At 31.6% G+C, this 14,234-nt stretch overlaps 1 long non-coding RNA gene across 1 annotated transcript in view; it reads right to left on the bottom strand.

Annotated features, from left to right (window-relative positions):
- Positions 1-11,518: 11,518 nt before the first annotated feature.
- Positions 11,519-14,234, bottom strand: part of LOC125094739 (uncharacterized) — a 687,251-nt gene continuing 684,535 nt past the window's right edge. The window contains exon 4 of the long non-coding RNA XR_007125673.1: positions 11,519-11,655. This is a non-coding gene — a long non-coding RNA (uncharacterized LOC125094739). The remainder of the gene's footprint in view (positions 11,656-14,234) is intronic.

The raw sequence follows: 14,234 nt of genomic DNA, 5'->3' as shown, positions 1-14,234 counted from the left end.
TGAAATAAAATATAGCTTAGTGTGAAATAGGCATATGTTTACCTTTTTTCTGAAAATACGTGTCTATTTTAGTTTCTGAATTATTTCCAGTGTCTAAAATATCTACTATTTCAATGACCATATTTGTATTTTTATTGTTCTCTTTTCAACATTTCCTTGTTACTTTAGCTTGGTAGAAGAGTAACTGTGGGGGGGGAATGTTTTTCTAAAATATACTTGTGGAAAATGATAACTTTAAAAATGATTTAAACACGAACAAGTCGTGAATAGGACTTTTTATGTTATTATTTTGTTCAGAATCATATGGTAGCACAAGTAAATTATAAGGTGCACTTTATGAAATAAGTTCTTTGAAGAGCCATAGTACTATAAATAGCATTTAAAGTGGCAAAATATCTGAAGAGATAATGACTAATAATATTACTGAACTGATAAAGATATAGATCCACAAATTCAGAGTCTTATAAACATTGAGCAGCCAAACTCAAAATAAGACACCTACTCAGATGCATCATAATAAAATTGCTAGAAAGCAAAGATGACAAAATCTTAAGGAGTCTTGCAAAACAATAGAAATGACTTACTTTACTCTCAAAGTTCTCCAGAAACCAGTGGTGGCTAGAAATCAATAAAATAGTATATTTTATAATCCTACATGAAAATAATTCCAACTTCACATTCTCTGTTAAGTAAAAATATCATTTAAAATGATACAAAACAAAGACATCGTCGAAAAAGTAAGAAGAGAATTTGTCTAGTAGGCCTGATTTTTATTGAGGTGATTTTTCTGACAGAAAGTTGTATAATTCTGAAACTTGGAGATGCTGAGAGGGGAAAAAAAAACACTGAAAAGAGTAAATCTAATTGGAAATTACTGTGTAAATCACAATGCAGTAAAATTAAATGTAGGTCAAAGTAACATAAATCAGAAGGGATGAATAAAATTAAAGTATTCTAATTTCTTTCATTTTTTATGAAGCATGTACAATATCAAGTGACATCAAACCTTGACAAGCAAGAATGATACTGTAATCTGTAGAATGACAGACAAAAATAGTAAAAGTTAGGATACGTATTAATTGTGTGTGTTCCAGGAAGAGAGAAAGAAAGCAAGAGACAAAGACAGGGACAGAAAGATAAAAAACACAAAATACCTATTCAGGGAATTGATGATATCCTAATATAACTCAACGTCAAGTTCTGTCAGTAATCTTCATTTTAGATTTGTGGAAGCCTCAGGCCACAAGTTTTAGCATGAAGCTAATACAGTTTATTTTGTTGTTTTTTTGTTTGTTTTCAGTTAAACTCTTTAGAATATTATTGTGCTAAACAGATTTTTGTCCTTCCTTATTAAAAGTACTCAATATAATATTACAGAAAACTTTTTAAGGCTACTTTTTAATAATTGATATTCAGAAAATAACAAAACCAAAAAAATCCCATTTTCATATTAGAATTGATTCTATGTTGAACAATTATTTGTGGGGGAATGTACATGTCCATTGAACTCTTCTTTCCCTCCTCGGTCCAAAGGATTAAAAAATTAAGATACTCCATCAGTGTAACGATTCATGTAAATCCTCCCTTTTATTAATACATATATCTTATAGTACATCTAGCTGGATAGGTTAATTCCTATAATGTATTAGCTATGGTAATAGTAGACAATCTAAACAACTTCTCTATGCTTTCATGAAATGAGGATAAAATATTGTCTGGTTCACAGAATTTTAAGAAATGACCAGGTAACGCATGTGCAATGCTTATCTAAGTACCCAGCATGGGCTTATCATATAGCAAATCCTCAATAATTGCTTATTTATTATTATTTTAAGCCTTATAAGTGCCAACCTCTCCTCCCACCAGGAAGGCATTGGTTAACAACCAATTACTAACTTACTGCTTCAGTGTGAATTTCCTAAGTGTTCTTTTTAAAATGTTTTAATTCCTACCTACAATTTTATTAAACTTAGGAATGAGAAAATTCTTAACGATTGTATGCCTCTGCTTTATTTACTAATAAATTGAGAAAAGATATATTAAGAGATAAGAAAGGTAGAAAGGAATTAAAATGTGAATTTATACTGAGCAGTCACTGAAGAATTCTAATTTTCCTAAAAATGTTTCTCTCATTAAAAGAATTACAAATAATCAGAATTACAGTCTTATTTTTATGTGGTTTACAGTCCTATCATCTCACCTAAGATCTTGTTCTACTTGAATGCTACATAAAACTGGATGTGACCCTACCAAAGCCTCAAACAAATACCACACAGAAAAGAAGTTGCAAAACCGTAATTACAACTGTAAAGTCTTTGGTCTTGTTTCCACTCCAGTGTACTCATTGCTCGAAATTGTGTCTGCTACCAGGCAATACTTAATTCTGAAAACTATTTTTCTGATATTATTGTACTTAAGAAGATAACGTCTAATGGTCTCCATGTCAAATTGCTGAGGTTTTATTTGGTTTTCTTTTCTCTTGGTGCATTTATGTGTTCAGAAATACTCATATTTCAAAGTATTGAATTCAGCAGCAGTTTCTCTTTGGAAATATAAAGAGTTGGAAAATAACAGCAAGTAAGATTTTCTGTATCTATTCTGAACATAAATTCTTTATTTTAAAGGTCTTCGCTTTGGATTTCAAATCGTTATCTAGCTATTTAATTTAACCTATCATGAAGAAGATAAATATGCTATTAAGGTCCTATTAAAATAGATACGTATAGTTCCAAGAGTCTGGCAATACGCTTGTTTTCCATTAAATGAATATAGATCTTTCCAGATATCTAGAGTTACTATGGATACCAAATAGGAAATACTATTTACAATAGCTTGGTAATATAATTATATATAAAAAAATCTCAAATAGTCACTTGGACTAACTACAGTGCTGCACTTTAAAGAAATATTTTAGGTTCTCAAAAACCCTATATTCCAGGACTAAATATAAATGTTGCTAATAGGGAAAATAAACTAAAAAGAAAACCACTGGCTTTCAATCATTTATTTAATGTTAGTCTAGTCTTGATTATATATTTAGTGACTAGCTGATAATTTCATTTCTAGGCTATATTTCCTATAAGAAAATAGAAATCTTTTGTTTCTAATGGACTTACTGGAAGGCTTGTAAATAGAAATAGTAATTTAATTTAGACATTAAATGTAAAGAATATTCATTTTTAATTGAAATTTGCAAGTATAGCAAATCAGTTTTTATAGTTTTTTTCCTGAAAATCTTAAATCATATACTATTGCATTGATGAAGGCATCACAATCAATATGAACATAAATAGATCAAATTTTGGTTTACCATGTGATCTTTCTATATAAAGGCTTAATACTAGTACATCTTTGAAACAAAGTCACTGTTTTTTAAATTAGGTTCCACACCCAGCTTGGAGCCCAACATGGAGCTTGAGCTTATGACCCCAACATCAAAACCTGAGCTGAGAGCGAGAGTCAGATGCTTAACCAACTGCGCCACTCAGGTACCCCTGTTTTTACTTTTCATGGTCTACTTACTCAACTTGTATTTTTGTTTGTTCATGTTGCATTTCCAGTCATATTCAGAGTGCAAGATATTAGGACCGTGTACATATTAAATCAATCTATAAACCTCCAAGGCTTTTATCCCAACAGTTCTACCAAAATTATTCTCAGTAGTAGTTTTCACATTCTTAAATCAAACAAGTAGTTAAAAAGCTTTCTTAAAATGGCATAGTTTCTAAGAAGCTCAGTGTTCCTGAATGTTGGCAATATTGTCAAACCTCTAAATAATTGTAATATAGCTTTTCTTTAATAAAAGATTTTATATGTCTTGGATGTGGGATTAGATATCATTCTTAGAGTGATGTAGACCAAAAAAAAAAAAAAGTTTACAAACTATGATAATGTGTGGCTAAGGCCGGGTAGACTTGTAAAGACCAAATTTAAATTATCTGAAATACAGATAATGTGGATCTTCGCTACATAAGTAGTATATGTAATATAAAGAAACCGTATACAAGGATTTTTTTTTTTTTTGGAGATTGACTAGTACTTATTCAAAATATTATGAGAAATAGGGTTTTTGAGATTGTTCAAGCATCTGACTATAAATATGAGGGTTATGATGTCACATACCTACCAACAGGATTTTGAAGAGAGGGAAGGTTTGCAAAAAGTGAAAGACAGGGTAGATTATGAGAATGATTTAATGTGATCTACTCAGAGAGAGAATGACAGCTTTATTTACTGTAGAAGTCTGGGAACTTTCAGAGTGGCAAAAATGCTAAAGTAATTAAAATTTCATTAGATTAAAACAGCTTGATTATATTGATGGATGTATAAATCATCCTTTTGTATAAACAAATATATACATTATTAAAGAACAACATCAACAAAAAATCTTTTTATATTGAGTACCTGAATATTAACAGGTAAACAAAATAATTATTCTTGGAACACATGCACATACATTAATCAATTTCTTAGCCATATTTGTCTCTGAGTGTTGCTATTTTTCTGAAGGGTATTTTTTTATAAATTTTTCTTTAATAAATATTTTTTATTTTTTATAAAAAATTCCAGCCAGCTTCTTTCAAGTTGTATTTTATGGTTAGCAAATATGAAATTATCTACACTTTCAATTAACTTCCCTTCTTAGACCATAATATTTTAGTCATCTTTTTTGAGCTAAAAATTTCATATGATAAAACTTTTAGTAAATAGTTCACTGATTTTTGGGAAAATATACCATATATAACCAATACCATATGATGCAGTGGATACTCATAATCTCAGAAAATTCCCTGGACCTCTTTTATTTATAAATTCTCTCACCCTCACCATCAATTTATGTAATCTCTCTGCTGTTCCATTTTTCTACCTCATGCAAACGCCACACTGATTTGATTAGCTTAGATTTAGAATATGTCTAGAAATCAGTGTACAACCTTTAGCTTTTTTCTACTTAGGAAAAATTTTGTTGAATACAAATGTCATACTCAGTTTGCTAATTGCTATAAAAATGTCTGATAGATTTTTGATTAAATTAAATTATAAATAAATTTGAGGAACATTATCATTTAAAACAATATTTTAGTTTCAAATTCATGAATATGATGTATCTCTTCATTTAATTGGTTGGGTCTTTAATATTTCAATCAGCAATGTGCTACAGTTCTTACTGTGGATGCCTAGTTCATTAAATTTATTCTAAAGTATTTCATGTTTTGGATGTTATATCAAATGACATTGTTCAGCAAATTTATTTAAGTGAAAAGTATGAAGCCAAATAATACAGTCACTACTTAATTAGCAAGCACACAGAACTTTTATGTTCCTGATAATCTCCTAAACAACTAACTTCCTTAAACCTCATTTAGACCTCACCATGACTGCTAAGGCAGAGTCTATTATTCTTTTTTTTTTATTTATTTTTTAATTTTTTATAAACATATAATATATTTTTATCCCCAGGGGTACAGGTCTGTGAATCACCAGGTTTACACACTTCACAGCACTCACCATAGCACATACCCTCCCCAGTGTCCATAATCCCACCCCCCTCCCAACCCCCCTCCCCCCATCAACCCTCAGTTTGTTTTGTGAGATTAAGAGTCACTTATGGTTTGTCTCCCTCCCAATCCCATTTGTTTCATTTACTCTTCTCCTACCCCCTTAACCCCACATGTTGCATCTCCTCTCCCTCATATCAGGGAGATCATATGATAGTTGTCTTTCTCCGATTGACTTATTTCGCTAAGCATGATACCCTCTAGTTCCATTCACGTCGTCGCAAATGGCAAGATTTCATTTCCTTTGATGGCTGCCTAGTATTCCATTGTGTATATATACCACATCTTCTTTATCCATTCGTCTGTAGATAGACATCTAGGTTCTTTCCATAGTTTGGCTATTGTATTTACCCTAAAGATACAAACGTATTATTCTTTCCTTTAATCAATTGGGAAACTGAGATACCATTCTCAAGTAGGTTTTTGGTGAATTTTTTTAGCTAGCAGACAGCCTTACCTAACTTAAGTACTAACTGGACTTTTTAATCATGAAAACTAAATTCCCTTAATTTATGTTTTGTTTGCTTTAATCAGTATAATTGAGTCTGCTGTTATAAAAACTGAATCTTTTTTTTTTTTAAAGATTTTATTCATTTATTTGACAGAGACACAGCGAGAGGAAACACAAACAGGGGTAGTGGAGAGGGAGAAGCAGGCTTCGTGTGGAGCGGGGAGCCAGATGCAGGGCTCGATCCCAGGACTCTGGGATCGTGACCTGAGCCCAAGGCAGACACCCAACGGCTGAGCCACCCAGGTGCCCTGGAAGAATCTTAATATACATGAAAAGGTAAATTTCTTAAGGACATGTACGTGAGACAGATCTGGAAGTATACCCTAGAGCCTATTGTTTGAAATAATGATGGAGGTACATTTGGAAATTGTTCTGTAAGAACAATATTTTTGCTTCCTTTCACTGTATCACATTACCTATATTTCTATTTTTCCACTTTTTTGTATTATAGACATTATTATATTTTCATTTCCTTTGTGAATTTATTAACATAAAAATATTATAAAAATTTATAATAAGATTTCTAGTTCTTTTGCATTCAGGTATATTAATAGTAGTTGATATGAAATAATTTTAAAATAAGGTAATATAAAATTTTAGGAATATATTTTGTCTTATCATTTCCTCTCACATACTTGTTTTTGCTTTTTTTCTGTGTTGTTAATGTCATAGCCAGTAAGTTATTGCCAATGCCAGTATCAAAAGGACTTTCCCAGTGTTTTCTTTTAGGGTTTTTATGTTTTCAGTTCTTACATTTAAGCCTTTAAAGCATTTGATTTTTGTGTATGGGTTAAAATAATGGACCAGTTTTATTCTTTTACAGGTTGATACCCATTTATTGAAAAGACTATCCTTTCACCATCACTCATTATTGGTATCTTTGTTGAAGACTGGCTATGGTGTATGTGTGGGTTTACTGACATTTTAACAATATTAATCCTTCCAATCCATGAATATGTGATGTCTTTCCATTTATTTGTGTCTTCTTTGATTTCTTTTATCCATGATTTGTAGTTTTCAGTATATAATCTTTAAACATTTTGGTTAAGCTCTTCATAAGTATTTTTTTTTTTTTGAAGAAGCTAACGTAAATAAGACTGTTTCTTGATTTCCCTTTTGGAGAGTTTGTTGTTACTATATAGAAATGGGATTGAATTTTGTATATTGATTTTGCATCCTGCAACTTTACAGATTTTGCTGATTAGTTCTAAAAGTCATGTGTGTGTATATGTGTAGTCTTTAGGATTTTCTACATAAACAATCATCTTCAGAGATAATTTCACTTCTCCCTTTCTAATTTGGATGCCTTTTATTTCTTTTTCTTACCTAATTATTTTGTCTAGCACTTCCACTGCTATGTTGAATAGAAGTGGTGAGAATAATCATCTTGCCTTGTTCTGAAACTCACGGAAAAAACTTTCAGTTCTATACCATCAAGTATGATGTCAGCTGTGAGCTTTATATATACCGTGTTGAGGTAAGTTTCTTCTATACCTAATTTATTGAGTTTTTACTATGAAAGGCTGTTGAATTTTGTCAAATTCATTTTCTGTATCTATTGAAATTATCATGTGATATTTGTCCTTTATTCTGTTAATGTACTATGTTGCATTGACAAGTAAGTTTACATCAAACTAAAAGGCTTCTATATAGCAAAGGAAACAATCAGCAACAACAACAAAAAGCAAACTACAGCATAGAAACAAGTATTTGCAAACCATATGTCTAATAAAGGGTCAATATCCAAAATATATAAGGAAATTCCACAACTCAAGAGCAAAAAAACCCGAGAGAAACAAATAATCCAATTAAAAATGGGCAAAGGAACTGAGTAAATATTTCTCCAAAGAAGAAATGCAAACCATCAATAGGAATATGAAATAATACTCAGTATCATTAGTCATTAGGGAAATGCAATTAAAAGCCACCATGAGATACCTCTTCACACCTTCTAAGGTGGCTATTAAAAACAAAACAAAACAAAATAAAACGTGTTTGTGAGGTTGTAGAGAAAGGAAACCCTTAAACACTGTTGATGGGGATTTAAATTGGTGTAGCCACTATGGAAAAAAATTGAGTTCCTCAAAAAATTAATGCTAGAATGACCATATAATTCAGGAACCCTACTTCTGGATAATAGCCAGAGGAATTGACTTCAGGATTTCAAAAGGTATCTGCATCCCCATGATCACTGCAGTATTATTCACAATTGTCAAGACATGGAGGCAAACTAAATGTACACCAACAAGTGACTGGATAAAGAAAACGTGGTACATACATTGTAATGTACATGCAACACAATGTACATACAGACAACGAAATATTACTAAGCCTTGATAAAGAGTAAATCTTGCCATTTGTGTGAATTTGGGTTAACCTAGAGAACACTATATTAAGTAAAATAAATCAGACAAATAGGACAAATATTGCATGATGCTACTTACATAAGGAATCTAAAATAGTCAAGCTTATGGAAGTGCAGATTAGAATGGTGGTTGCCAAACACTGGGGATGAGGGCACGTAAAATAGGGAAGTAGTAAAGTCAAAGCATGCGAAGTTTCAACTGTACAATAGCCTAGAGAGCTATTGTACAACAGAGTATCTGTAGATATCAGCACTGTACTGTATACATAAAATTATACTAAGAGGGAATATACTCTGTTAAATGTTCTAACCCACCCCAGACCAAAACAATAATAAATAAGAGAGGGCAGAAGGAAACTGTTGAATGGGATGGATTATGAATAGATTGTCATGATAAGCTCATATGGTTCCAATACATTAGGTTGAATACATTAAGTACATACAGCTTTTTATATGGCAACTATTGTTCAATAATAAAAAATAATATGCTTAAATGACAGAGTGATTTCTCTTTAGGATGATTAATTTTATGAAGAAACTTCTTAAAATAAGAATTAAAGCAGGGATAAATAGGGATTAAATATGTTCTCTATTTATATTAACTCCAAAAGTACTAAAAATGAATTATAATTTCAAATTAAACTTTAATGTCTATATGTAGCATAATCATCAAATTTTACCAAAATGATTGTATAATATAGTATGTTCAGTTTTCTAAATTGTCATTAGAATACTACAATGGAATATTCAGAGAAAACCTAACTCTAATATAAACCAAATAAAACAGTGCATAGATGATAGGTAGTCTAATATTTATTATTTATGGTAATCTAGATTTTGTTCAGCAATGAAATTCTATATGCAGTTCATCTCCTATATGCATAAAAAATTGAATATGTATCAGCCTCCAATGTGGGTTTCTAATAAAGAAGCAAATATTTGACCTACATGTCATATCAACTAAACACCCAAGTCAAATATACAAAATTTAGCTAGTGACTCGATCCCGGAACCCCGGGAAATGAAATTTGGGTAGAACTGACAACATTAATATATTAAATGTACCATATATAATTGTATTTTTTCTATTTATTTCGTTTCTCTATGGGTACTCTAAATAAACTAGAAACAACCTTGCATTTAAAAAACTATTTCCTATTAGGCACATTTTTGTTGTTGTTATCAGAGAAACTAGCCAATTATTATTAATTTTAATAAAGTTTATCTTTAGAACTCCAATGAGCTCTTTATTCAAACTCAAATAGCTTAGTGTACTTTCACAACACATGAAGCAGTAGTGTTATTTCAAGGTGGTTTTAGAATAGTTAGAACGTCAGTTTTAGGGCAACAGTAAAATTATTTCTAGAGAAACATAATTGACATTCTAAAGGAGACAGATTGCAATCATAAAAAATGGTTCATTAAAACCAGAGAAGGCAGGAAAAGGAGGATAGAAGAGAAGAAAAATGGGAAATAGTTTTATATAGAACAGTTACAAACATGCTAGAGAATAATCCAACCACATCAATAACATCTTCAAATGAGAAGGAGTAAATAAAAACTAAAAACAGGTGGTGGTCAGAAAGGATTTTAAAAATCCAACTATAGGGGCGCCTGGGTGGCTCAGTGGATTGAGCCTCTGCCTTCAGCTCAGGTCATGATCCCAGGTCCTCGGGTCCTCAGGTCAAGTCCATCAGGCTCTCTGCTCAGCAGGGAGCCTGCTTTCCTCCCCCACCTCTCTGCCTACATGTGATCTCTGTCTGTCAAATAAATAAATAAAATCTTTTTTTAAAAAAAAATCCAACTATATCACTCATGAGAAACTCACTTTAAAGACAAAGGTAAAATAAAAGTAAAGGAATAGAAGAAAAAAAAATCATAAAACCATCAAGCAAAAAAAAAAAAAAAAGAAAAAAAAGGCTAGAGTAGTTATATTTTACACAAAGCCTACTTCAGAACAAGGAAAATTATAAGGGACAAAAAGAGATATCACATGAATATAAATACATCTATTCTCAAAAAACAAACAAAACAAACAAACAAACAAAAAAACCCCCCAAAACTAAACATGTTGTGCCTTATAAGAGACCATTAAGAAGCTTGAGTCAAAGACCAATAAAAATGGAAGAAGCAATAAACGAGCCTACTATTACAGTTAGGACTTCAATGTTCCTCTTTCAGTAACTGACAAATCAAACCAGCAGAAAATCATTAAAAATATAGTTGACTCAAACAGCATTGTCAATGAACTTGATATACTGTCATATAAGGAATCCTACAACCACCAACCAGCAGAATACACATTCCTCTCAAGGCCAAATGGAACGTTCATCAAGGTAAACCGTATCCTAAGATATAAAATTTAACTTAACTTGAATGGAATTAAATCAGAGGGATAACTGGAAAATTTCCAAATATCCAAAAATTAAAAAAAAAAAAACAAAAAACCTTCCAAATAACACATTGGTTATTTAGGACCATTTTAAGTTATTTAAAAAGGCCAAGAGGATAAAAATATTTTGAACTAAACAAAAGTTAATATAAACGTGGTCAACTTTTTAGGTCTATGACAGCTTTGTTGAAATCAAAATTTATAACATTAAGAACATATATTATAAAAGAAGAAATTTCTGAAATCAATAATATAAGCTTTTGCATTAGGAAACCAGAGAAAGAAGAACAATTTAAATCTAAAGGATACATAAGAAAACAAATAATAAATTAGAGCAAAACTCAGAAAAATTGAAAAGAGAAAACAATAGAGAAAAATCAATGAACTCAAAAAGCCTGCTTTTTGAAGAGACTAATCAAACTGATAAATCTCCATATACATTAACCAAGAAAATAGGGAAAAAGCAAATGACAAAAAAAAAAAAATGAAAGAAGGGTATTCATGATGATCTCATGGATGACAAATGAATAATAAAGGAATACTACAAATGACTCTATGTCCACACATGGGGTAACTTAGATTAATTGATTCAATTAGACCAAGTGTGGACTAATTAACATGAGCAAAATTGGGCAGATAAAGATGAACACAATGATATTCTTGTAAATGCCCATTCTTCAAATCTGAATGATGCCAGTGTTGATCAGGACAGGATGCTAGTCAACTTACTGTTAGGAGGTTGTGCTTTGAGAATGCTGAATGAATTTGTGATTCCTCGCTTGAGATAGTCAAAAGAGGCAGGCAAGTTAGGGCCAATAAAATTCAAATTCTGGAAAGATGACAGAAAAATTCCAAGTTAATAGAATCACATATAAGAAGGATTTCAGGGTCAAACAGTTATGTGTCAAAATAGAAACAATTTTAAATGAGATGAAATATCGAGAACTAAGGTGCTGTAAGCATTTACAGTCAGCTGAAGAGTATTGTATGTGGTCAGGTTCAGTTGTGTTATAGAATCTGAGATGATGGTAGATCAAAACAGACCCAGAATCACAAGCCACAAAGAAGTTCAGTTTGCAGAAAATGTTGATCTAACAGAGCAACTGATACAATATATTTTGAATGGGATAAGAGATGATTCAAATGAAAAAGCAGATGAGGAAATGCTCACACTTGGGCTATTTGTACCTTAATGCTTGAAAGCAATTAATAAGTTTCCTAAAAAGCAGAGACATTATCCTAGTCATATTAATATATGAGACAAATTACAAAAACAGACTCTCAGCCACATGGGGATAAACAGAAAGTCAGTTATCCAAACTAGTACACAAAATCCAAACCTGGATACTAACAAAATTTCATAGTGGTAGGTAATAGAGAGTGATAAGTTATCCTTAAATTCCCCTGTAACCAATGTAAAACTATCTTCTTTAGACAAAGATGGAACCCTACAGACTGGACTCAATGAGTCATAGCGATATGAAGTAGAATGTAGAAACTGAAAAATAGCAAGAATATGAAAATAACCCTGCATTTCTTTCACATTCTCCTACCTCGCCCTACTTGTATAGTGATTTTATAATATTCTACATTCTGCATTGAATCCTTTATTGGCATTATTTGGAATAAATATAAAGATGTGATTATGTTATGTTTTTTGTGTTCATCGGCCAGTAAAATAATACATGTCATAAAATGATACAGATTATATTCTATTTATGTAGAATATTTCAAATTCTCAGTTCATTGTTTCTCATAATCCTAACTCTACATATTTAGGCACAATGGGCCACATGATAATTAACAAGTTAAACAATCAAACAGACAGCATGGAAATAAATTTAAAAAACAGAATGAAACTTTATCAAGTGAAGTTACTATTGGATGGATTCCAAAAAGCCCATTTAGTTGGCCACAAATTTTCTAATCCTCCAAGAAACAACGAGGGAAAAAATCACATTTTAAGTGTTTAATTACACTTACAACACACTCTTTTTCACTTTATATATTATCTCATCTATAATCCTTATATCCATGCTGGAAGGTAAATGCCATTGATCTATTTTATGGGAGAAGAAATTAAACCTCAGGTAAATTATGACTGGCAAAATTAACATAGAGACATAAATCAAACTCAGATATTTTGAACACATTCACTCATCAAACAAATAAGTGTTGGGATCTAACTAAACCTAGATTGATCACATGTGAGGTTCTGTCATGGTCACCATTTTGTTTGTAATATCCAGCTCAATGCCTGGTAACTATCTGGTTCTCTCTGTCTAAGTGTTGACTGGATTGATCTGTCAGGACTTTTACCAAGTACTCCTTCTTCCACACATCTCCATACCCAGAATATTTGATCTCAGTGCAGGTTATATAAAAGTGACTTAAATCCAATAATATGATTCAATGTATACGTTAGACACCACTCTTTTTCTAAATACTCCAAAACCTCAAACTACCATTTTCATTGGAATTTAGGTATCTATTAGGGAATGAGACTACAGCATTTCCTGAAAGATTTTTTTAACGATTTCACTAGGTCTGTACTTCACTGTACAACATCATATTTTTAAAAATTATGGTATATTAAACTTTAATCAATCACCATCTGATTGTAATAAATCCATGTTAAGCAGAGATAATAAACAAAATATTTATATGATTATGTTGCTGTACTTGTGAATTTATGTGGGAAATACTTTTCATTTGAATTCAGCTTCCCCCCCATGTTAATATAGTTGTAAGTTTTAAAACTTGGACCTCAAATTATTATAAGTGATGCTGTTATCCTTCTGGATTCATTACAAAAATTGCAAGACAGCACAAATCTTCTTTCTAGCAATCACTGGGGATTATAGAATAAATTATCTTCTTTCTACCATTGATGTGGAAGTCCCTTAAGATTCAGAGAATCTGAATTTTTAAAAATCCAACTATAGGGGCGCCTGGGTGGCTCAGTGGATTGAGCCTCTGCCTTCAGCTCAGGTCATGATCCCAGGTCCTCGGGTCCTTAGGTCAAGTCCATCAGGCTCTCTGTTCAGCAGGGAGCCTGCTTTCCTCCCCCACCTCTCTTCTCTGCCTGCCTCTCTGCCTACATGTGATCTCTGTCTGTCAAATAAATAAATAAAATCTTTTTTTAAAAAAATCCAACTATATCACTCATAAGAAACCCACTTTAAAGACACAGGTAAAATAAAAGTAAAGGAATAGAAGAAAAAAAAATCATAAAACCACCAAGCCAAAAAAAAAAAAAAAAAAAAAAAAAAAAAAGGAAGGAGGTCCTAGGGATAGCCCTCTGGGGGCAAAGAGTGAAGATACTGCCTCTGTTTCTCCATCTCCAATCCCAAGTGTGTATTATGAGAAGGGATTGTTCCTTATACTCTAGATATTAAGTTAGAAGTA

Source organism: Lutra lutra, chromosome 3, assembly GCF_902655055.1.
Source record: "Lutra lutra chromosome 3, mLutLut1.2, whole genome shotgun sequence".
Taxonomy (NCBI): domain Eukaryota; kingdom Metazoa; phylum Chordata; class Mammalia; order Carnivora; family Mustelidae; genus Lutra; species Lutra lutra.
Note: the sequence above shows the minus strand (reverse complement) of the source record. Positions and strands in the feature narration are given on the sequence as shown.